Raw genomic sequence first — 25,194 nt, forward strand, 5'->3', positions numbered from 1 at the left:
CACTCCTACCGTGAACTAGGATACAGAGACAGGAGAGTTCCCAGGAGTTCCCAAGCAACTGCAGCAGTGAAGCAGTGAATTTCAGAGAGCCTGTCCCCAACAGGTGGAAGGCTAGAGTAAACAGGTAAGGTAGTGCTTTGGCAAACATACACACTCACTGTCCATGTCTGCATACACACACACACACACACACACACACACACACACACACACACACACACACACACGGGGGGGGGGGTAAAATTCACAAGTTTCATATGTTATAAAACCTAAACAAGTTTTTTTTTCATTTTTTTTATTGGTGATTTTATTTATTTACATTTCAAATGTCATCCCCCTTCCCAGTTTCCCCTCTATAAGCCCACTATCCCTTCCTCCCTCCTCCTGCCTCTATGAGGGTGCTCCCCCACCCAGGAACCCACTCCTGCCTCAGCACCTTAGTGTTCCCCCATCCTGGGTCATCAAGTGTCCACAGGAACCTAAACAAGGTTTTTTTTTTTTTTTTTTTGTTCTTTTTTTTCGGAGCTGGGGACCGAACCCAGGGCCTTGCGCTTCCTAGGTAAGCGCTCTACCACTGAGCTAAATCCCCAGCCCCTCTAAACAAGTTTTAACAGATAAGCTACGTTATAAAACACCTGAGACACATAGAGGTATAATAAAAATAACTGTAAGTGTGTGTTCGTGTGCGTGTGTGTGCGTGTGTGTGTGATGAGACAAGGTCTCACTGTGTAGCCCTGTGTAGCTGGTACTTGTTATGTAGTCAGGCTGTACTCAAACATAGAGCTAAGCTTGCCTCAGCTTTGGGAACTGGGATTAAAGGCGCAGGTGTATTACTTATGCTCTGCCTACAGTCAAGGATGATTTGAGTCTTCTCCCAACAAGAGTTCATCCAACCCAGTCTAAAAGCGTCCTAAATTAAAGAAGGGCAACACGACCACACACTTTGACTATTTGGTAAGCCAAATGCCTACTTCCACATTGCCCCCCCCCCCATGGTAAACACAATGGTTTCAGGACAGGGAGAAGTATGCTTTCTGCATAGTTTAGCCTGCTTCATGCAATGACCAAACTGATAGCTGTAAGTGTTGGTAGCAACATCTAGCCCAAAGCCTGGCAAATTAACAAGGCTTCAGTGACTAACACAATGGACAAAGGGAGAAAAAAGAGTTTTATTGGTAGCTAAATGAGAAATAATCCCAAGTTTTAGGATATCTTGTATATTTTTGTTACTAGACTCTGGAAGTGAAGTCCAAATTTTTGGGGGGGTGGGGGTGAGGAACTCACTGTGGATATTTAATCACATAAGGGTACTTTCTGGAACAAAACTGGTCCTTCTTAATTTTTCAGTCAAGGTAGACGGGGGCTAATTGTGAACGGGTTCAAACCTCGAAAATTGCTTTGTTCAGCTTACTGTCTCAGGTTCCCCTTCGCAGTGTGGAGGATGTGTTTATTTGACATAATAAATACCACCAGCCACTTTGTTCCAAGAACCAAAAGGCCGTGTGCTTGCTTGGGAGGAATTTTTCGGTTGTTTATACGCAAGGAAGCACTGCTCTGTTTTATTGGATGAGGCTTTGGCAGCTTCTTTCTTAAATAGGGAATGCAGAAAGGGGAGCTTTTTCCATCCACATCCAAGCCGAGAGGCCAGAAAGGATTCTTCCATGCTTCAGATGCCTGGCTGTTCTCAACCCCAGAGAGCAAGGGGGACAGATTTCACTGGAAATGTGTCTCCTTCATTTAGGAGCACAGACCTCTACTTTATGTGTTGGCATAGCCACTTCGGCCTGTGCTGCATATTTTCTTAAAATATTAGTTGGAACATTTGGCATGGAGAAAATTGAAAACCAAGCCAAATGACACTCTGTCAGCCAAAGCTAAGTGGCAGGATCCTGGCATTAACCTTTAATTAAGCAGCCTGGGTTGAGGAGAAGGATTGAGGGTTTGGGGGTTATTTTAGGGTTTATTTGGGGCTAGTTTTTTCTCTCAATACATACTTTATTCTATGAGGAGAGCAGCTGTGTGAAATACACGCTTTGGGGTGGATTCCAGTGACTGCTACAGAGCCTCCCAAACTCTCTTTCCTTCTGATTTGCAAAAGGTACTCCTTAAATGGGCATAACTGGTGACTGATTGGCTAATGAACTTCAGAGAAGGCTGAGTCAGAGCAAACAGTGGAAGCCAGCTTCGTGGTGTGTGTGTGTGTGTGTGTGTGTGTGTGTGTGTGTGTGTGTGTGTGTGTGTGTGAAGGGGGAGCAGTGGGCAAGGGGCGGGGATGAAGGCAGTCTGCAAGCTTAGCAGAATGTTTGAACAAGACAAAGAGCAGTTCCAGCGACCAAATAAGGAAGTCGATGCTGAAGTCTTTCAGAATAGAAGTGTGTCAGAGTGGAAGCAGTCTGGGAAGAGTGAAAGAAGTGAGGCAGAAGAAATTTCTTCTTTTCTCCCTGTTACACAAGGTTGACAGTGAATACATCTCTGGTCTTTAAACAGAAACATACAGACTACATCTAGCCTTTTCTGTTGGTGTTTTTTAGACAACTGCAGACATGTTTAGAAGTTCTTAGAAACTACTGGAGTAACAAACATTATCTTGTAAAACACACAGGCACACAAAAACACAGAAGATGAATACTGGGAAATTGGGCCCTCTCTATCTGTTATTAGTGAAACTTTGTAACTGAAAATGACTGAAGTTTCTAAGAACCGACCAAAGTACCTTGAAAGCCAATTTTTAGCCTATCTTAAGCATTGACTTAAAGCGTCCTTTAAAAACAATCTTAACCTCTGAGTCAGGTATCCATTATTCACTACCCATTCCTCACTGTGTCTAGTTTAAATATGCAAACTGTTACTTAAGTTGTTGAAAGAAATCTCTGTCATGTGTCTTCAGGATACCAGCTTCCAGACTTCCCAAAGCAGCATCGTTAGCAACAGTACTGTTTTAGGATTTGTTTTCTACACCGTGGTTTAGACAGGACATGGTTTAGGAAGAAGAGTTTCAAATGCACCTGAGTCTAATGAGAAATGCCATCTGATTTGTTCCGTGTTGCTGTCACCATTTGATACCACAGACCTAACATTGAGGAATTGCTTTTCTGTTAACGAAGAAACATATTTATATGGACACAGCTAATGAGAAATACAAGGCATTGGTCCTGAGACAGCTTTCTCAAAATCTTCAGTGAACCTCAATCCGATGACGGCTTTAGGTTAGGCCAGAGAACAGACCCGTTCTTCTCTCCCCACTCCAGACATACAGTGGGACTACCCACACTTGAATCAGGAAGTACTAGACCACTATCTAGGAACTACAAGAGTCGGGGCACAGCCCTGACAGAAGGGCAATAATCAGTCTCAACACCCGAGAAAGACTGACCACTACCTTTAGATGACTGTAGCACGCCAAGCACATCCTGGCTCCAAAGATATACCTCCTTAAACGTAAACATAAGATCTGCTTAGTGCCGTCTGCCCCGCTCTTCTATAACATACAAGGGTTGTGTCGGTCAGAAAGTCAAAAATGGAAATTAGATGCTACTATACTCAAAATTATCTCCTTTAAATGGTCAACTGCAGCCTAGAAATATCTCATAAACTGACTCAATTTTAAAAACAAGCAAACAACAACAATGAAAGCAATTAGCAGGGAGGCTGAAGAGTGGCTCACTGGGTCAGAGCTCTGGCTACATTTCTAGAGGACCAGTGTTCAACAACAGGGCAACTTAAAGCTACCTGAACTCCAGTTCCAGGAGATCCAACATCCTTTTGTGGCCTCTGTGGGCATGCATGCGTATGCACAGGCATATGGGCACTGCAAACATATATTCGGGCAAGATACCCATTCAGACAAAATGCCACATAAAATACCACTTATTTTTTAATTAAAAGAAAAAACTAGTAATAGAGGTCAAGAAAAACACACATAAAGTCATACTTCAGAGACACAGTTCCTCCAACAAGGCCATCACACCTACTCTAAGAAGGCCACACCTACTCCAACAAGGCCACACACACTCTAAGAAGGCCACACCTATATAAATGAGCCTATGGGAATCATTCTTACTCCCACCACCACAGAAGGTCTCTCACTGGCCTAGAACTTACCAACTTGCTAACCTGGCTGGTCATCGTTCACCTGTCTCTGCCTCCCCAGTACTGGGATAACAGGCACATATCTGGGTATTTTATTTGGTTCTGGGGCTTTCATTCAGTCCTTTACCAACTGAGCCATCTTCCCAGTCCCAGGCAACATATTTCTTAAACCACTATTTCCCTTGCACTGGGGATAAAACTCAAAAGAGGGAAAATATAAAAATCTAAAAATATTTAATATAACATACACAATTTTAAAAAACTCAATAGTCCAAAATATAGCTAACTTCCTTGTTCTAATTAATGGAGTATTATATAGCAACTAAGATTAGGACTGATTAATATTGTAAAGGCAATGATATTTGTGATCAATGGTGTAATTCCCCAAGGTTGTCTTGTAAAGTTATGATGTTGGAATCAGTGCTCCAAAGATCTGGATGGGCCAAGGGATGAAGGCAGTTGAGGTGCCAGTGTATTATGCTTAGGGATATATTCTTGTTGTCTTTATTTGAACGATTTTATAGCATATCCTTTTGTCAAAGATAATAAAAAAGCTAATGAATAAGAGGCAATTTCTAGAAGATGAAAGATCCCTGACTTCAGACTTTATCTCTCCAGAAAATATAAACCAAAAAGTGTGGTTAAATGATATTAAAATGGACAATTACTCATAGAATGGCTTTGGCCTTCCGACCTGGTGGGCTGCTTTTAGGCAAATAGTACAGCCAGCTATACATTGAGAAGAAACGTAATCACAAAGCAATGTGACTGCAGAAGCTTGGTGACCTGTTTCTGATTCCCCAGTAGAGCTCTGAACCATGAGTTGGTCAGGTTGGATATGCTACTAAGCAGTTCTGAAGGCCCATTGTCATAGTTAGGGTTTTACTGCTGTGAACAGACACCATGACCAATGCAACTTTATAAAGGACAACATTTGATTGTGGCTGGCTTACAGGTTCAGAGGTTCAGTCCATTATCATCAAAGCAGGAGCCTGGCAGCATCCAGGTAGGCATGGTGCAGGCAGAGCTGAGAATTCTGTATCTTCACTTGAAGGCTGCTAGCAGAATACTGGCTTCTAGGCAGCTAGGATGAGGGTCTTAGAGCTCACATCCACAGTGACACACCTACTCCAACAGGGCCACACCTTCTAATCCTGCCACTCCCTGGGCTAAACATATATTAAACTATCACACCCATCCTTATCCTCTTTGACACCAAGATCCCAGAATTCTAGACTCTGATCTCAGAGGGAGCCATGCATTTAATCTTAAAATGTAAAATTCACTTAATATCATAGTTAGGTAATGTTACCGAGTAATGATAATATCGATTTGGATAATTTCTTTGCTGTAAAAGATATAAAGACTTCCAAAGGACTAGGAAGGAATTTATGTAAATTAACCACGTGAATCATTTCACTTAGAAAGGAAAATTAATCGACTTAAAATAGTATATGCATTATTAGCACACCCAGGTGTCAAAAAGACAGAAGATAAGTCTGAAAAAAACCCATGTATATCTCCTCAGGATTTCCCGTGATGGGTTATAACAACTAGCAATTACAGAGCATTTGATGTAATCTCCATCAGCCACTTACAGTGCAGATGTGAAAACTTCGATCCACGGACTGGGAAAGTGACTGGTAAAAGGCTTGCCACACGAGTGTGAGAACCTCAATCGTTAAGTATTCCTCCAGCCCACCCCTCTGCCACAAAATATGTGCCCATAATTCCAGTGCAGGAGAGCAGAGACAAGTAGATCTCCAGCAGCCAGTATGGCTTAATTCTAGGCTTAGAAGGGGTGGGGGTAGGGCTGTGTCTTAAAATAAGGTGTGGGGATAGAGAGCTATCTTAGCTCTGAACTCTCCAGAGGACCTGAGTTGAGTTCACAGCACCAACCGCAGGCAGCTCACAATGTCCTGTAAATCAAGCTCCAGGGGATCTGACTCTCCCTTCTGTCAAAGCAAATTCACAAACAGAGAAACAGACAGACAGACACACAAATAAAGTTACAGATATATATTTTAAATGTGGAAGGTTTAGTTAAGCTTGAATTTTCATATAAACAACAACAAAAGTACAGTGCAACAGAGACAACGATGTTGACCTCCAATCACCATACTCTTAAACACACACACGCGCGCGCACACACACACACACACACACACACGCACGCACGCACGCACGCACGCACGCACGTACACGCACACTCACTCTAAAACAAAGAAGCAAGCAAACTAAGTGGCAGGACCAGTGGGTTTATACAAGTCTCACAGGGAATCAATGGCTGAGCAGGGGCCCTTGCTGAACACAGTATTTAAATCCCTAATGGGTGTTTTTCTCTTCCATCTCTGCTCCCTGCCCTTCCCTTCTGTGGTGAACTTAAACAGCACTTCCACCCATCTTATTTCGACAAACCAAGAATTTGGAGGCACTTTAGGTGGCCCATATCATTGACTTAAACCAGGCAAGACTTTTGCCGGTTCGCCTCACCCATTATTTACAGTATCAGCTCCATGTTTGGTCACATTCCCAGTAATAAGAGCAGAGACGGGGTGAGACTTCCTACCAGCTGCACGGGGCTCCCCCACATTTCCTTTCATCCATGCAGCCATCCATGAAGCGTGCAGTAGAACTGCGCCTGTTCTGCCACGTGATGAGACTTACATTCAGAGAGATTAAACAACTTGCCCAGAGTCAAACACTTGCCAAGGGGTTCGGGGGCATTGGGATTCAGAGCCAAGGCTTGAGCTTGGTCATGAATTGAGTTTATACCAGACATGAAAGGATCCAAGTAGAGTATAATTCTCCTGAGAACAACCAGAGGCCTGCGGAAGAATGTCTACTTTGAGGAAATGAAATTCTGGATTTCTTTCACGAAATCGGGTAGCCAAGTGATAATTTGTCTGTCTCAAAATGAGAGTGGTCCTTTCGGCACAGCTCCAAAAAGTACCCACATACATTAAACACTGACAAGGGAGACAGATAAATTTTGAGATATTATACACAGTATCAGTGAAGGAATCTATGGCTATCTTATTCATTAATTACGGATTTCTGTAAGGATTAAATAACTAATGTTTCTTTACTTTGGGGGGCCACTTTCTGCCACATCTATAGGGAAAGGATTTGCCAATCAAATGCTCTGCTTGTCCACAACAGCCAAGCTGCAAATGTAGAGGTCATAGCACTGTCACTCTGGAATGTGGTGTCACTTAGGGTGAAGGGGAAGGCCAAGTGCCCAGCCTTTGTGCGGGTCTGTCAGTCTGGCTCCAGGGTATGAAATTAAGCCTCAAAATAAAGGGAAAATCTGAAGCAATTACCTTAGCCTATCACCCAGCCATCCCTCCCCCTAAATTATTGAAATCATTAACCAAATAGCTTCACAATAAGTTAAACTACCCACTTCAACTTTTTGTTATAGACTAAATAGTACAACAGGTAAAAATAAAAGTCTCGAGTCTTCTGCATTCCATCTAGTGACCTGAGTTATGTATGTGCTTATTCTCTGTCTCTTTCAGCGTCATATCCACGTGGCTTAAGGGGGTTGGTTCTCCACCCCTTTTCAAAAGAGTGTGTGTGTGTGTGTGTGTGTGTGTGTGTGTGTGTATGTATATGCATATGCATATGTATATGTATATAACCAAAACATATAATATGTATATATACACAATATATTATGTGTATAATATATAATAGCTAACTTATATGTTAACATATGACATATGTATATTTATATGTGTAAACACATATAGTGTATATATTAATACATATGTTTTTAAATCTCCATAAAAAGAATTTATATTAATACATGTTTTTAAATCTGTATAAAAAGAATCTCGGGGGCTGGAGAGATGGCTCAGTGGTTAAGAGCACTGACTGCTCTTCCAAAGGTCCTGAGTTCAATTCCCAGCAACCACATGGTGGCTCACAACCATCTGTAATGGGATCAGATGCCCTCTTCTGGTGTGTCTGAACAACTACAATGTACTTATATATAATAAATGAATAAATCTTAAAAAAAAAAAAAAAGAATCTCAAAGGATGAAATGAATGTAAATATACAAAGAAGGTTTTAGCACTTTTCCATCTCCATGAATTGTTCTTGAAGACCATAGCTCTGTCCAACACTTCAACACCCACTTGAAGAATTGCTATGGAGTCTTCAGATCAGAACTGGTTGACCTTGAGCCTGGTCCTAGGACCATCTAGCTGAAAAGAATGTTAAGGATCATACTATCCTTCGCTTCCACCGAACAGGTAACACATGAAAATAATGGATTTGTCCTCAAGACTCCGTTTGCTGTGGCTGGAGAGATGGCTCAGAGATTAAGAGCACTGACTGCTCTTCCAGAGGTCCTGAGTTCAATTCCCAGCACCCACGTGGTGGCTCTTAACTATCTGTAATGAGATCTGGTCCCCCCTTCTGATGCACAGGCATACATGCAGGGAGAACCTTGTATACATAATTAATAAATAAATAAGTCTTTTTAAAAAATGACTTGAGTCACCACTCCTGGTTTCTGTCTAAAAAACAAAAAGTTTTGTAGATGAATTAAGTTTAGAACTTATTTCTACCATATCAAGCATTTCCTTTATTTTGTCCAGTGGCAGAATATTCCCTTTCATCACAAGTGAGTTGAGATTGCAGAAGAAATCTTTGGGTTCTTAAAGAGTGAACAGTAGAACTGTGTTCAGAGGCAGTCCATGGGGCTGGATCAATGCAGGGAACCAGGAGAGGCGCTGGTGAATGAGTGGTGACCCAGGAAAGCATTAGAAGCTGCGAGCTAAATTACACTCACACATCCTCCTGTCGTGGCCTTCAGCCTGAGCTCACTCATTCTTCAGGCTCGACAATGTTCTAGCTTCTCAGTGCTGTAGGGATTTCTGGTAAGCCTTTTATGGGTATCCAAATGAATTAACCATTGTGTCTCACCTACGCCCCAGTAATTCACTTTCAGTGGGCAGTTTTATCTCCCCAGATGTGCAAATTGTTCACAAGGGAGTCATGAGTAATTAGCGTCCAAATGCACCTGTTGTTCACAGCTGATTTTTGTCTCCTGGCTTAGACAGTAAAGAGCCTGAGAACACAGGGCTGTGTTTTCGTCCTCTAAGACTGCGGGACACCTACTGGTTTAGATTCCCATAGAATACAATGATGAATGGAGCATAGACCGTGGGGCTTGTCTTTACACCCAGTGAAAGGAAGTGTCAAAGTTTAGACAGACATCAGATACCTGAGATTAGGGCTGCGCTGAGCTCCCATAGGCCTTAGGAACTTTGATCTTGTAGACCCCTTTTACGGCTGGAGTTTCAGAATTAAATGTGCTAACTCGATTGATAGGAAAATGCATATACTCAAGTTAGAAGCGTTATGCCATGGGCATTATTGTTATATTCATTTATCCTTTTTTTCTCTTTGAGTTTAAAAGGGATTGATCTTGTGGTGCAAAGTGTAGTGGATGCTTATCACTGTATCTACTGTATAAAATGTATTAACTTACATTTTCGAAGATGACAGACATGGGCACTTCCTGCAGCCATAACTCCCTTCATCTCTCTCCACACCTAGCATAACAAATACCATTGTGAGCGCCCTAGGACTTCTTTTCTTTTGCTTTTCCTAATGCTTCTTTCTTTACTTCACTGAGCAGAGAAACACCTGTCTCAAGCAATGCTACATGCACTAGGAAAATCGGTGGGCACCTTATTGATCAGAAATTGCTTTCATAGGATGAATTCTCCTGGGATGGTGAAAATACTCTTATGTTCTCTAAAACACAGCCAACGTGAAAGGATCAGATTTTGATCAGGCCTTTTTTATTGCTAGGTTACAGAGCGTTATTGGGTGTTCTATAGAAGACACGCAAACAAGGAAACAATGACACCAGAGTTATGTCAGGCTTCTACTTGTACCACCCACCACGATGGTGAAACAACAATGTCCCCACCTCCAAGCTAAGGAGCAAATTGCAACAATCAGCTAAACCAGGAATGGGCAATAAAGTGACCTCTAATGAAGCCTTCTGCTGAGACTAAAAATACTTTGCAGAGAGTCCAGTATTTAATGAGGCAGGACTCGACCGAGCCTTTCTTTAAGGTTGTTGTCATTTCTTTTTCCCTGGGTTGAAAAATGTGACTTTCTAAATCTGACCTCATCAGATCCGTTTAGAAACCACAGTTTTTAAGGCATGGTCTTCCAAACTCGCTTCTCTCCATTTCTTTCTTCCTTTTGCCACACACATTCCATTAAGATCAACGACATACTAAAAACATCAGCAGCCTTTTGGGACTGTCCGTTGCCCACTAGCTTTCTTTTTTCTTTTTTCTTTTTCTTTTTTTTTCTTTCTGGAGCTGGGGACCGAACCCAGGGCCTTGTGCTTGCTAGGCAAGTGCTCTACCACTGAGCTAAATCCCCAACCCCGGCCCACTAGCTTTCTTGAGCATAGAAGATGGAGCTCACCTTTCACTTGTAGAAGCGGTCCTGTGGTAGAGGCGATCCTGTGGTAGAGGCGATCCTGTGATAGAAGCTGACAGACTCTGCTTCTTCAGAATTACCTAACTCTGCCAAGGCTACTGAAAGCAAAACATAACACACGGATGCAAAGATAATTGTCTTTTGAGGGACAATGCAAATAATCTTTATGTTTTTGGAAATCTTAGGTATAACTCTGGACTCCCTTTTTTTGAAATCTACTGAGTCTTTGTACAATAGCAGCCTGGTGTGCCTCACTTAATGGGCTCATAATGGGCGAAAAACCAATAATATTAAGTTGACTATTCACTAGCCATATAATAAATAAGACATCCCTTTAATTGTAGATATACCAAATATTTTTTTTCTTTTGGGCTTAGGGTCTGTATTCAGGAATGTTTCCATTCTAAAATATACCCATTAAAATTTTCATTTTAAAAGAAAAAAATTATTAAAGTAGTTGATATCCTCTTATAAAGTTTAGGTTTGTGTATTTTATTTTGAAAAAACACAGTCTACACACAAGCCTCAGTTGTTCTTTTAGCAGATGAAAACCTTTGCCCAATACTATTTGCAGCAGCTAACCCAATGTCTTACCTTAAAGAGAAAAATAACATATTTCCAAAACTACAGTCTTATTACTCTGACCCAAAAGATTAGTTTATTGTGGAAAGGAATAAACACCAAGTCTAGACTATGAAAGGGTTGGACAAGAGGCAAGGCATTCAGTTTATTGGCTGTTGCTCTAATAGAACACAGCAAAGTCAGTGACTTATACAATAAAGGAATTTTCACAGTTATAGAAGTTAGGCCTGACATTTGAGCTCAGGCCTGCCTGGCATCTGATGCAGGCCAGCTTGTTAGATCTTTCCATGGTGAAAGGTGGAAGGACAAAGAACTGCATGCATATGTGTGCATGTGTGTGCATGTGTGTGCATGTGTGTGCATGTATGTGCATGTGTGCATGTGTGTGCATGTGTGTGCATGTGTGCACGTGGGCATGTAGCAGTTTCAGTGGGGACCCATTCCCAAGATAGCAGTATAAATCCACTCATCCTACCCTCACGGTGTCCTCTGAGGACACTCTACTCTCAACTGTGTTCAGGGAGAGATTAAGTTTCTAATACATACTTTCATGCTTTTTAGATTTGCTTTATTTTATTATGGAGGAGCAGAGAGGACATACACTCAAACCACAGTAGGCTTAAAGGAAGACAGGCTTGTCCAAGTCAGAGAAAATACATGGATTCCTTCCTTCCCATGAACACAGGCCTTATGGGAAGCCCAGTGGAGTCCCTGTCTTTTCTTTCACTTCATTGTCTGGCAGCGGAGCTCCAGCACCCATGCCAGCTCCTTTGTGGAGGTGTTTTACTCTCTGTTTCTAGGAGAAGCAATGGAATGATCTGGATGTTCTCTGCGTTCCCAGAGGAATTTCTGTGATGTAAGATTCCATGTGACGGTGTCGTCAGAGGTGATTGCAACAAAAGAAACAACTAAGGAAGTTGTGTAGCACCTAGCTAGTAACCACCACGTACTGTCACCAGAGAAGACAGAAAGCGTGTTGTTGGAAACTCTTCTTCATATTTGTCTTTTTGACAGTCACAGGTAGAATTTTACTTGTGTAGGATCAAGCTAAGAAGTCATCTGCTTTAGCCTTGACCCAGGAGATCGTCACAAGAAAAGGCCAGTTCTTTCTTTTCCACCGTTCCTCTTCAGTAGTGCCCATGGGATCTGTGGATGAGCCCATCAGAGCCAGCATAACACATTTAATTAGGAAGTGACTTCTCACTGTGAGTCAGACCCATCAGTGGCCCAAGCGGGACACAATCAGAATTGGTCTCAACGACTTCAGGTCATATAGACAGTGTGGCCCACACTCAAACTGTGCCATAATAAGCTGTTGATCTACTATGAGAGACAGCAGTGTCCTAGGATACCTAATGAATTTTCCATACATATGCCCTTTTCTTTTTAATGATATAGTCCTAGAATATGATCTAGGATTCATGCTATCCACCATGAGATAATACTTAAAAAGTGATTGGAATTGTGCCCTTTGAAGTGAAACTTGAGATAACTTCTTTTTACTCCATTCCTTACTAAATACTTGGCTTTGGGTTTTTTGTTTTTGCTTTTGTTTTTGTTTTTTTTTTTTATTTTGTTTTGTTTTGTTTTGTTTAAGGTTTTTAAGGGGATGTGGATGTAGACAAAGGACAAAGAAATGCATGCATGTATGTGTGCGTGTGTGCGTGGGGATGTAGCAGTTTCAGCCGGGACCCATTCCCAAGATAGTAGTATTAAATCCATTCATCCTACCCTCATGGTGGGTGTAGGTCAGTGGGAAATTCTCAGCAGCATCTCTCACCCTCGTTCAAAAGCTTAGAGGTCAGGGGAAGGCTACCATGATATCTTCTGGATATAACGGGGCTACTGTAAACGAATCTAGAGTAGCTGAGGTTGCCTTCCTAACCTGCACAAATCAAGCCAGTCAGCCCTGTAGTGTGAGAAAGCCATTGACAGTTGATGGCCTCTGTGGGAGGCAGGGTTGATTTTCTTCAGGGATGTGGTTCCTGGTAGGTTGCCCGTGGTCCATTGGCTGGCCCCACACACATATGACAGTACTAATCAAACTCAGTGGGTTAAAACAAAAAAAAAAAAAAAAAAAAAGAAGTCATGAAGCTGGGAGGAGGATTGGCAGGGGGATAAGGTGGAAGTGATCTGGAAGGAGTTTGGTGGGATGGGTAGGTGTGATCAAGATATATTATGTACAGGTATGAAATTAATAATTAAAAAGATTAAAGAGGAGGTAATCAGCCACCAGTCAGTCCAGCTGAAAACAACAAATCAATCTTCCCCAAACTGCTAGATTAAAAGTAGCCACCTGCTTCCAGTATACACATCCTATCCTGGCAGGTCCCTGGGTAAGACACACCCTGGCCAGCAGCTCCTGGCCTACCCTTGTATTTACATGTGAGAAGTGAGTTCGAAACCACTGCAAAAGCCTCGGATTAACCTTACACTGTCTGTCTCCAAATCTGTCCTTTTAAGACAGGACTCACTACCCAGTCTCCCTCTGTGGTCTCCTCCTGAGTGTTCACTTTAGTTCTCAGGGATCATTGTGAAGGTTCCAGCTTTGTGTTACCGTCAAGAACTCTGTCTTCTCTCCCTATGTCAGCAGGACCTTCCTTGATATTCTGTGTGCTAGCTAGATCTCCTGCTTTCTGAGCTCCCTCTGACCCAGTGCTCTGTGACTGCTGTCACGCAAACACACACACAGCCTTCCCACCATTCTTAGCTTCCTCTCACTTAGGCAAAAGCAAAAACTACATACAAAACAAAGAACCAGAAAGAGGTCTGGGCGGATGGACTGGGTTCATTTGTTATTACACTGAAGCATGAATTGTCTTTGAAGATTTCCTGTCAGTCGTTCTCCCAGCAGTCTGAGGATTCATTACTCACAGGGTTTAGTCTCCCTAGAAGACCCACATTTGTTTTTAAGTGTTTTACTTTTTTCACAATAATTAGTAGATATTAATACAAAACTGAATGTGATTCATATAAAATACTATATTTAATTACAGAGCCCAAGTTCAAAGTGGCCAAGGACTTTTTGAGTGCTTTTTTTAAAAATAAAAAATGGATCAAAAGGATGGCTCTTCAAGGTTTTTTTATATTAATTTATCATCAGTGGCATGAGCAGCTGGTAGGGTGTGTGTCAGTATTTGGTGTGTATGTGTGCTCTAGGGTTAGGGTTAGGGTTAGGGTTAGGGTTAGGGTTAAGGTTATGAGCATAACTTCGTGGAGAGGTCAAAGAACAAAACTCATGAGTTAGTGGGTCCTGGGGTTGAACTCAGATTGTTAATCTTACAAGTGGTTTTAACCATGGAGTCATCTCACTAGCCCTAAAAGTAGATCTTAAGCTGTCTACACTCAGAAATAGCTCCTAAAAATAATATTAGTTGGAACCAGCATTGGCTAAAAATCTGTATTGGGCCCACAGTCAAGACTTCTCTTGATTGCTGCCAGTGCCTGGGACTCCCGAGAGCGGCAGTGGCTACAGATAAGAATAGCCACCAGCCAATATCTCCATCCTCGGAAAACTACAGTGAGCCCTAAATGATACCAAAACCCCAGAAGTGAGTGGAGGTCAATCACAGTGCTGAATCAGTAACAGAGTATCTGTTTTTGTGCATTGTCCACCATGCTAGGGAAGTAGTTAAGGCCTCCTTATGGTAAGTATGGCATCCTAGAAGCCAAAAGTCCAGGAAAATCCCAACCTATGGAAATTTCAATTAAAATATTCTGTTTAGCAAATGGCCTAAAGATACCTCAACATTCTTTTTTGTTATTACATGTAAATAGGAAATGTTTGTCGTGAGATCACAGAGGTTGGCCCTGTGTGTTAGGTTGGAAGAGCTTGGTTAGACAGTGCAGACCTGTGCTGTCATTGGTAGATGATGCTCACAAGACATTCTCTGCCTTGATTACAGCTTGTGCTTCTATATAAGATTATTACATGTGTGGGACCAGATGACCACAGTACCTGCCAGGGGTGTGTGTGTGTGTGTGTGTGTGTGTGTGTGTGTGTGTGTGTGTGATGGGGATGCGACAAGGGGCTAGGGACAGTGGCTTATAGGCCATGAGCGCTTATTGATCTGGCACAGGGCCAGAGTTTGTTTCCAGCCCCACATCTGGCAGCTTACAACTGCCTGGAGCTCCAGCTTGAAGCAATCCAATTTCTGAGTCCTTCTCCTGGCTTTAGAGGTGGGCACCTATAAGTGGCATGCATACACACACACACACACACTTAAATGCACACACACACACGCACACACACACACACGCACACACACACACACGCACACACACACACAAATAGATGCATACATGCACACATCCACACACAAATAATATAATTCCAGGGAAGTGAGGTATGGAGGGAGGGGGGAGAGAGGATGACATTACTACCAAGCACTGATTGTGTTAAGCAGGTATCATTTATCATCAGCTCCTCTAATTCTTAGCCACCAGTTAACTGTCATGGTATAAGGGTAATAAGAAAGGAAGGAAGATTGAGCCAGGATTTCCATTACACATCCCCATCCTCCTCCAACAACCGAAAATTAAGCGGAAGGCTGCATCCCGAATCAAATGTGCGTGTTTGAGCCCTAGGTTTGCGAGCTGCCACAGGCTGGTCGCGAAGCTGAGCTAACCGTCCTAAGGGAGATGTTCTTCTAAACATCTTAAGTGAGGCCAAAGATAAATCCATGGCCTATTTGTTTGCTGCCTATCGCCTTAGCTTAAAACCATGAAACTTACATCTTAACCCAGGGACAGTGAAGAAGAAAATACAAGAGACACTTGCAGAGCGTGATCTCCACCGGGTAGGAGAAAACAGCATTCTTTTTAAAATTCCCATCTGGGCATCTAAGGATGCGGGTTTCAGTGAGTGTGAGGCATGGCCAGAGTGATGGTTGATGTGCATCCACACCTCCCACAGTTCTTCCAACAACCTCCACGTTGCATGTTCACTGATTTGCATCACTACCTTAAATCATGTTGGATTCCAGCACTAATGACTCAATGGAAAAGGCCCTTGTCACCAAGCCTGACAACTCTGTGGCCGTCAATTCTGTCCTAAGCCCTGTCACCAGGCCAGCAAAACACTGAGGTGGTATTGCTGATACCTATATACTCATCCCTTCTGTTTTCATTCTACAAACATCACGATACTTGAGGACCGGAATTTAAACACCCATCTGCTGACTCCAATACTCCCAGAAATAAGAAAGCATCCAAGCCCTACACTTCAGGGTCATATGGCCCAACTCATTTCAAAGCTCTTTCCTTACTAATACAGTGCAGTCCCCCGCGCCATCCTTGAGAAAACCCTACAGTCTCCAAGCAGTGACCACTGCTTGCCGTGATGGCCATTTGACAGGAAAAGAGACAAAGTACAATTCAAAACCAAAGGCAAAATAACAGGGTGGAATGCTGAATTTCTCACTCTCTCAGACATTTCCCCCAGGCTCCTGGGGAGGTTGACCTATCACCTTCTTTGCACTGAAAAAATAATAAGGCCTGTATCGTGCTGAACATGGTGAAGGCTGCATATTGTTAGGTTTAAAAAAAAATAGGCCACAGAATCATATGTAAACAATGATCTAATCTATGTTTTAAATATGTGCTTAAACACACACAGAGAAGTCTGGAAGGGTATACTCCAGGGAGTTAGCAATGTCTATCTCTGGGGGTAAGTGAAGGAATGGCATTCATTTTTGATTTATTGCTTGAAAATTTTACAAGCTTTTTTTGTTTTCATTTAAAAATACCAATAAAAAGCTATTGGGGGATGGGGAGAGGAAAGTGGAGGGAAACGTCTGCCTTAAGACTGCGAAGCAAAGGGCCGGCAATGGCTCAATACTTAACACCTTCCTTCCGCTGTGCTGGTGGATCCACATTCCCGAGACTGATCAGGCCGGGGTTAGGGGTGGGGGGCTCCAGTTCTGGCCACTGTACACATGTGCAATGAAGTCTTTTTAGGAAACAGACTATGAATCTAGAAATCCCTGTTGCAGATACGATATTGAAGGATCAGGTAAAGTTATCAGAGCATTTAAATGAATGATCTAATTGGTACTTACTGATAGTTTTTATTTGATTATTTTGGAGAAACTGCCAGGATCCCAGCCAGGCCTCTTAGTTGGACTCCAGAAGCCAGGGGCCTGATGCCCTGGGCACGACTCTTAGGTCTGCTTCTCATCCATCCAGTCATCTACGGAGAGCTTACTGTGTGTAAAAGATTTGGTTCCAACGCTCAAGAAAACACACATTCTAGCATGAAAAACAGGGCAGAAATAGCTGTGATAGAAGTGCTGGCCAGATATCAGAGGATTAGACACAGAGCCAGGCTGTTCTTAGCTAACGTGGTAAGAGAGAAATTTGGTCATCTGGATTTATGGCTAAGCCCATAATCTGTCACAGCTTTGGTATAAGTAATTAATTCTGAGCCATCGAGATGGCTTAGTGGGTAAAGGCATTTGCCACCAGGCCTGAGCATCTGAGTTGGATCCTCTGAGCCCACACGGTAAGAGAGCACAAACTTCCACAAGTTGTCCCATGACTGCCACACACACACACACACACACACACACACACACACACCACACACACACACACACCACACACACACACACCACACACACACACACATACACCACATACACCACACACACCGCACACACACCACACACACACACACCACACACACACACAGACACCACACACCACACACACACACACCACATACACACACCACACACACCACACACACCACACACACACACACCACACACACACACATACACACACCACACACACACCACACACACACCACATACACACACACACCACATACACACACACACCACACACACCACACACACCACACACACCACACACACACACACACCACACACACACACACCACACACACACACCACACACACACACCACACACACACACACACACACCACACACACACACACACACCACACACACACACCCCCACACACCACACACACACACCCACACACACACCACACACACACACCACACACACACACACACACACACACACACACACAGTAAATTTTTAAAAACCTAAAAACTTAATTATGGAATCAACGTGTCTTATTCCTTCCTTTAAAACACTTCACGAGGAAAATTCTCACATAGATGTTTTAAGTGACTGAAGTCCTCCAGTAGTTTATGACGGAAGGCCCAGGGGGGCTGGCCACATAGGGACCAATTGCTTCCAAGACCTTATAAAAGGGAGTCTGAGAAACTTTTACCCAGAAAGCTCTCAGATTCAGTGATTCTTTGGTACGCAGAACCCAGTAAGCTACTTATGGAATCAACAGTACTGCCTTTTCTTCTTTAGAAAAGAACTGTCCAGTGTGCCTTTTTATTTAAGAGCTGCACATTCTGAGCCTGCCAGTCTGCCCCAGGGTTGGCCTCTTCCTAACCCCGCCTCCAACCCCAGCGCTATTTCAGTTGGGTGCTTCCACGTTTTGTTTTCATGCCTTTCTCCTAACTTGTCTTCAGATAGGATTTTGAGGGCACTTCTCTTTCGTCTACAAAGGAAAAACCAGATTTAAAAACTGAGAGACAATCGCCTACGACATGCAGCGAACACTTCTGTTGACTTAGGTTAAATTCTTCCCCGTTATCAGTTGTGGACGTTAGATCCACAGAAACCCAATTTAGAGCTTGGCTTCTGCTAAGAAGGGATTTTCGAGGAGAAAGATGCAAAGGGCGTGGCAAGGTTAAAAGGGGGCGGGCACCCTAACCTGGGGCTGCTCCCCAGGGCCTCAGCCACGCCTCCCTGCCTTGCTCCAGCTGGCCCAGCCCGGCCGCTGCTGGACTCTTATTTTGAAGGGTTCGAGCTGAAGCCCTGGGAGGCTCACTGAGTCACTGAGCCACTTGGCGCTATAAAACCAGGGGTACCTGCCCGGCGCAGCCGGAGGAGCCCTCGACACCCACCCTCTTGCTTCGCTGAGACCCCAGATCGGCGAGTACCAGGCAGAGCCGGGAGACTCAAGGTAGGAGTGGGAGTCCTAGCACCGTGGCTGCTGGGAAAAGTTTGAATTAAAGAACTGACAGTGCAGAGCTGCCGGTCAGCCCTTAGGAGCGAGCTGAGACAAGCTGGGGAAACCGAGCAGCGGATCGCTCCTCCCCAGAGCCTCTCTTTCCCACTAGCGGGATCTTAGTCCTGACCCCCTGGAAATTGTGCGCCAGATGGGACTTTTCCAGCTTTCCCACCCGCTTGGGACTGGAGAAGATGCTTTGGCACCCGGGTGGACCCCTCCTGCTTCTCCAGCTTCCCTGACACCATCCCCCTCTTAAAGGAGGCACCACTTGGAACAGCCAGAGCTAGAGGGGCTGCCAGAGATTTGGGAGTGGGAGCTGGGGGTGGGGGTGGGGAATGACCTCATCCTCTGGCTGTCGGTTTTGGTCTTGGAGGAGGGGTCCACACCTCCCAAGCTCCTCCCCTCCGGGTTCGCGTGTTTCTCTCTCTCTCTCTCTCTCTCTCTCTCTCTCTCTCTCTCTCTCTCTCTCTCTCTCTCTCTCTCTCTCTCTCTCTCCCCCCCCCCCCACCATGTGTCTGTGTGTGTGTCTCTCCTTTCCTCTTCTTCCTTCCTCCTCCCCCTCCTCCCTCTCCTTTCTCCCCTCTCATGCACACACACCGCGATCACATTCAGTACAGAACCTGGAGGACTTGTGCTGTGGTGCAGCTTTCCCACACCTAGTAGGTGAGAGTTTCAGGCTGGCTAGTGAGTGGCTCCGCTTCTGTAGTAGTGCCCCTGGCCTGTCTATGCTTTGTGAGGTTAGCTGCAGCAGATTCTCTGAACCGCCAGACTCCTCTCCTCTTGGAGGATGTGTGTAGAAACCTGGTGCTCCAGGTCCTGAGAGAGAGGCCCGCCAAAGCCGGTGGTGGTTGGCTTCCCCGCCCTTTGCCCTATTTAACACCACTGTGGCTCTGTCTGGAATGATGAGTCGTCCAGACTCCAGAAGGCCTGTCACACTGAGCTGCAAGATTGAGACGTTTTCCTCTGTCTCTGGGAACTGACTAAAAGGGGCTGGGTCTCTTTGGACAAACACAACTTTCTGCTCTACTCTGTCTTGTAATAGTTGCAGGACTGGACAAGCCAAGCCCACTTGACTGTCTTTAGGAGAAACTCAGGGTGAGTGTATATTCCTCAGACCGTGGGGTCTGCAAGTATAGAGCTACAGAGAAGCTGAAGAAAGGTAGAGAGACCAGACCCCAGCATCCAAGGCAGGGTTCATAAACAGTGATGCTTTCCTGAAGAAACAGCCTTTCCAGAATAGGAACCGGCCCCACCAGCCGGCAATGCTTCTAGTTTCTCCTTGAACTATCATCTTTCGAGATAGATCTCCAGTTGTGCCCAGATGCTGGGTTCCTCCTCCTGCCGGGTACCAGCAGACAAGCAGTTTGTCTTCCAGACCTCTTCGTACCCTTTCCAACGTTTTTATTTGATGTTTTCTCTCTTCAAGATTTAGAGGGCTTGGCTTTAGTGGTTAAAGTCTGAGAATATTTTTCTATAGGTGGTTAGTGTTGGTTGATATACAAGAAGATATGAAATAAACATATTCCTGACATCTGGGTCCCTGTAAAATTTAAGTTAGAGAGGCAGTTAGGTGACTAGCCAGTCTTGGGCAAACAAGCCTATGAGAGGACAGAAGAGCTAGAAAATAGACTCTTCAACTAATTACCAAGTCTCACTCTCTTTGTGATAGGCCACTGTGTATCTATAGATTCATATATAACTATAACATAATGTGTATTGTTGACTTTAGTACAGAGAATAGAGTGGGTTGCCTAACTGATAACAGACCATACAGGCAGTCTACGCTTTTCTTCTGCTCTGTGAAAACCTGAGGTGCCGAGCAAAGAGCCTGGGCGGATGGGTAGAATCCTGGAGCTTTACTTTCTGTGATTGTTGAAAGCCATGGAATGCTGGTCACTGACATGGGTCATTAGCTCACCTGCTTTGCATGATGTAATGTCCACCTGCCCCACTGGCCCATGTAAGAACACTTAGACAATGGATAGATGTCCTACTTAGAGGAACACTGAGGTGTCTGAAGACTGTAGTCCTGAGGCACTGCATACCGTTTCCAGTTGATCTTTAAAGCTTTAACCATGACCCAGTAAGAACAATGGCGTTGTGACTATGCTGCACTAGGGTCGAGTTTCAGTTGTTTGTGTTGCCTTCGTATACCTAAACCTGGTGTTTAAAAGACTGTGTTCATTGTCTGTCTTACTACCTTCAAGGTTATAGTCTCCCCCTCCCCTCCAATAAAGCATCTTCCCCAGATTACAACAAACCATTGGCTACTAATAGAATTTTCTGGAGATTATCATAGTCCATCCCACTCAAGTATCAGAGCTATTAGGAATTTCACCAAGCGGTTATTGGTTATCTAAAGAATTAATCCTTGCCCTCGCTCCAAATTTCTTCCACTGTCCTGGCAAACCATGAAGCTATGTATAACACTGTCACCTCTTTGGGGTATATATTCACATCAGGATTTTTATATCAACATTTATTGGACTTTTTCAACACTTGTTTCAAAAGGTCATGTAAATATTGGGTGGCCAAAGTTCACTGCACCTCACAGATTTCATGCTACCTAATATCTTGCCAAGCACACCTTCATTTTCAAATCAATGGTAGAGGAAGCCACAAAAACAAAACAAAACACCTTACAAAAATAACCCTCGTTAAAAGAGTGTCCAATGCTCTGAAAGTTAACTCCAGTAAATCCAATCTCCCTTGCAACTTCTAGAGATTTATTCAGAGAGAGAAAGAGAGAGAGAGAGAGAGAGAGAGAGAGAGAGAGAGAGAGAGAGAGACTCAGAGGCTAAAGAATTAGCAATAGTTTCATCCAAAGAGATTGAGTAGATACAGAGCAATGGGCCATTGTTGCAGAGAAGGCGTGGGGAGAGACTGAATAATGAAGGCTTGAGCTATCTGGGAGGGAGAAGCACTCTGAAGGAGCTGTCTGCCTCCTGCACGAACTCTTCAGGGCAGACTTTTTCCTGAGCTGACATCGTTAGGGTTAACCATGATTGATAACATGAGCCGTCCCAGGTAGGTGAGCAGCTCAGTGCTTGTGTAGTTTGGATCGTGACTACAAGGAAGCAAACTGAAAAACGGAGAGTGGTTATCTAATGTCAGGTTGAGACTCCCACTCAGTGCATTTCAGCCCAACATCCTGAGTGAGCATCCTCTCCACAATGGCAGGTGAAAGTGGTGGTTTTTCACAGCAGACTGTTGGAAAGCACACCGCCTTCACGGAAAGGATTTCCTCCCAAGGGAAAGGCTGCCATTGGCTTGGCAGACAAGGTGTGTCAGCCAGAAGAAATGAGCAGCGATTGTTTTTCTGGCTTCTGTTGGCAGAAACCTTTCTTCTTCTTCTTCTCCTTCTCCTTCTCCTTCTCCTTCTCCTTCTCCTTCTCCTTCTCCTTCTTCTCTTCTTCTTCTTCTTCTTCTTCTTCTTTTCTTTTCCTTCTCCTTCTTCTCCTCTTCCTCACCTTCATTCTTCTTCTTCTTTTAAGAAAAAAGTGTTAAATACATGTTCAGAAGAAGACACACAAAGCCAAGTGATAGGAATAAAAGCCGGGGTTTCACCAGCGAGAGAGAGAGAGAGAGAGAGAGAGAGAGAGAGAGAGAGAGAGAGAGAGAGAGAGAGGAAAAAAACTGATCTTTATTAAAGAAACAGAACAATCACTGGGCTGGGGAAATGGCTCCTTTGGTAAAGTTCTTGCCCAGGAAGCATGAGGATCTGTGGTCCAACCTCAGAACCCACATTTGCAAACCCAGAGCTGAGGATGCAGAAACCAGCAAGCCCATCCATCAGACTTGGCAAGTTCAAGTGAGAGACCCTGTCTTAGAAAGAAGACGGATGGATGCTAACTGAACAGCTAACACCTAAGCCCTCTCTTGGCTCCACATACACACAGAGACATACAGACCTGCATACAAGTATGCTCTCGTATGTGTACCCACAATGCAAGCATGTGCCTGTCTCTCTCTCTCTCTGTCTGTCTCTCTGTCTGTCTCTCTCTGTCTCTCTCTCTCTGAAGAACTGGTAAGCCTTTAACTTGCTGAGGTTGTACCCTTTCCCTTTGAGCTGTTACATACAGTGGTTAGACTCCGTCCCAGTCCAGCCCAGCAACGCTGTTGACGTAAGTCTGCATTATTAATAGTGTCATAGGATGACCGGGTCACTATATATAACACAGTTGTTATGGGAGAAAATGCACTCGGATCCAACTTGAACACTTTAGGGTTTTTGCCCCCAGAACAATGGCAAAATGGACACTTTTCGTTTTTTCCGTTTAAGCCCCAGAGGAAATGGGACGAGCAGAGATAGATTTTTCTCTCAGCCTCTCCTTCTGCTAACAGACTCCACCCTGGATCCACAGAGCTATGGGGAAAGGGATCCTGGCAGGAGCTATCTTTGTAGCAACACAGGCTCAGTGCAGAGCAGAAGAGGGCAGCAGTGATGGGGAAGAAGGGAAAGCTAATTGTCCACCAACCGCGGGACTGTTGGGATGGATGGGTTAGCCGTGTGAGCTACTGACAGACTGGCCCTGTCTCCTGACTAAGCAAGAGGCTCACGGTAGGACACAAACCTAGGCTTTCACATGGCTTGGTTGTACGTTAGTAGTTTTTAAACCAGGGTTAGGTTTGAAATGGAATCTGGTCTAGTGGAAAGAAAGATTATACACCAGTGCCTTTTTCTTCACATTCCCTTCTTCTTCTACCTCTTCATCTTCCTCCTCTTCCTCCCCCTCCTTATCAGTCTGCCATATTCCTAAGCTAGTGCCAATTTGGGTTTGAGGTTGAACAAAAAGTAAATTTGAATACACACACACACACACACACACACACACACACACACACACACACACACACGATGCTAAATATGCTAAAATATTTACTCTTTTATATCATTTAGTCCCCGTCGTAATCCCATGTGCTCTGTACTTTGAGCACTCACATCTCAAAACTGATGAAAGGGTGATGTGGAGAGGGCTAGTCATTTTCCCAGGAGTCACACAAATCAGAAAGGGCAGCACTAGGACTAAGTAAATCAGCAGATATTGAGTAAGCTCTATGTCCCGGGCACTATGGGAATAAGTTAGTGTTCTAAACGGAAAATATGCAAACCTCCCTGTCCCTTTGGAGCTTAAATTCCAGGGGTGACTGACAAACTATAACCACCTCACACTTCAGATGGACTTGCATGCCGCATGCTCCTGTGGAGGAGGCCTGGGAATGTCAAGATGAGGTGGGATTCAGTGAATCAGAAAACATAGACCTCCTAGTGGTTCTGAGGCAACAGAGTCCAGATTTGTGGGACAGGATTGTCTCTCACAGCAAACTATTTTGTTTTGTACCTCTCCATGTTCCATTATGGGCTTTCTCCATCAGTCACTCCCAGTGCCCCAACAAGGGACCAGGAAGTAGCCAAAAACAACTCACAAAGGGCTTGACCTCTGTCTGTCCAAAGGTCAGGAGGGATGGGGACAGTGGAGGGAGGAACTTTCTGAAGAAGGTGGGGACCTTGTGTGCAGCAATAGGTTGGAGTCAGCCTTAGTGTAAAAGGCAGAAAAAGTTCTGTGGGGCTGGACAGAAGGCTGAGTCCCAAGGCAGTGGTTTAGGAGTGGGTAGGAGCTGGGGAGGGAGCTTGTGGGAGTTCTCTCTGTTTCTGCTTTCTTTGTGAAATGGAGAACTCACTCATCAGCAGAGAGTGGGTTGGGGAGGGAGTGTAAGGAACAGAATGAGGAGAGAGATATGTGGCCATCACCTGAGGGAAAAAGGAAGTCTGCCTGTAAGTGGTGATGTGTACACGCAGGTCATCCCAAGTTCAGAGTCTTTATCTTAATGTCTCTGACATATCGGAGCTCAAAATTCTGTCTGAAGCTCCCTTGAGGACAGGGACTCTTACTTGATTAGAGTGGAACCCTGCAGGTAATGTGTCTAGTGTTTGTGAGCGATGTCTATAAGAAACCTCCTATACATTTGTCCAGAAA

General features: G+C 44.1%; 1 protein-coding gene across 6 annotated transcripts in view; it reads left to right on the forward strand.

Annotated features, from left to right (window-relative positions):
• Positions 1-25,194, forward strand: part of Palld (palladin, cytoskeletal associated protein) — a 393,294-nt gene that overhangs the window by 293,302 nt on the left and 74,798 nt on the right. The window contains exon 1 of one of the 6 annotated variants that reach the window (XM_008771231.4): positions 18,925-19,168. The exons of 4 other annotated variants lie outside the window; for them this stretch is intronic. The gene's annotated coding sequence lies outside the window, so the exon portion shown is untranslated. Of the gene's footprint in view, positions 1-18,924; positions 19,169-25,194 lie in introns of those variants that run through there. One more of the 6 variants, XM_008771232.4, reaches the window with a different exon arrangement.

Source organism: Rattus norvegicus, chromosome 16, assembly GCF_036323735.1.
Source record: "Rattus norvegicus strain BN/NHsdMcwi chromosome 16, GRCr8, whole genome shotgun sequence".
Taxonomy (NCBI): domain Eukaryota; kingdom Metazoa; phylum Chordata; class Mammalia; order Rodentia; family Muridae; genus Rattus; species Rattus norvegicus.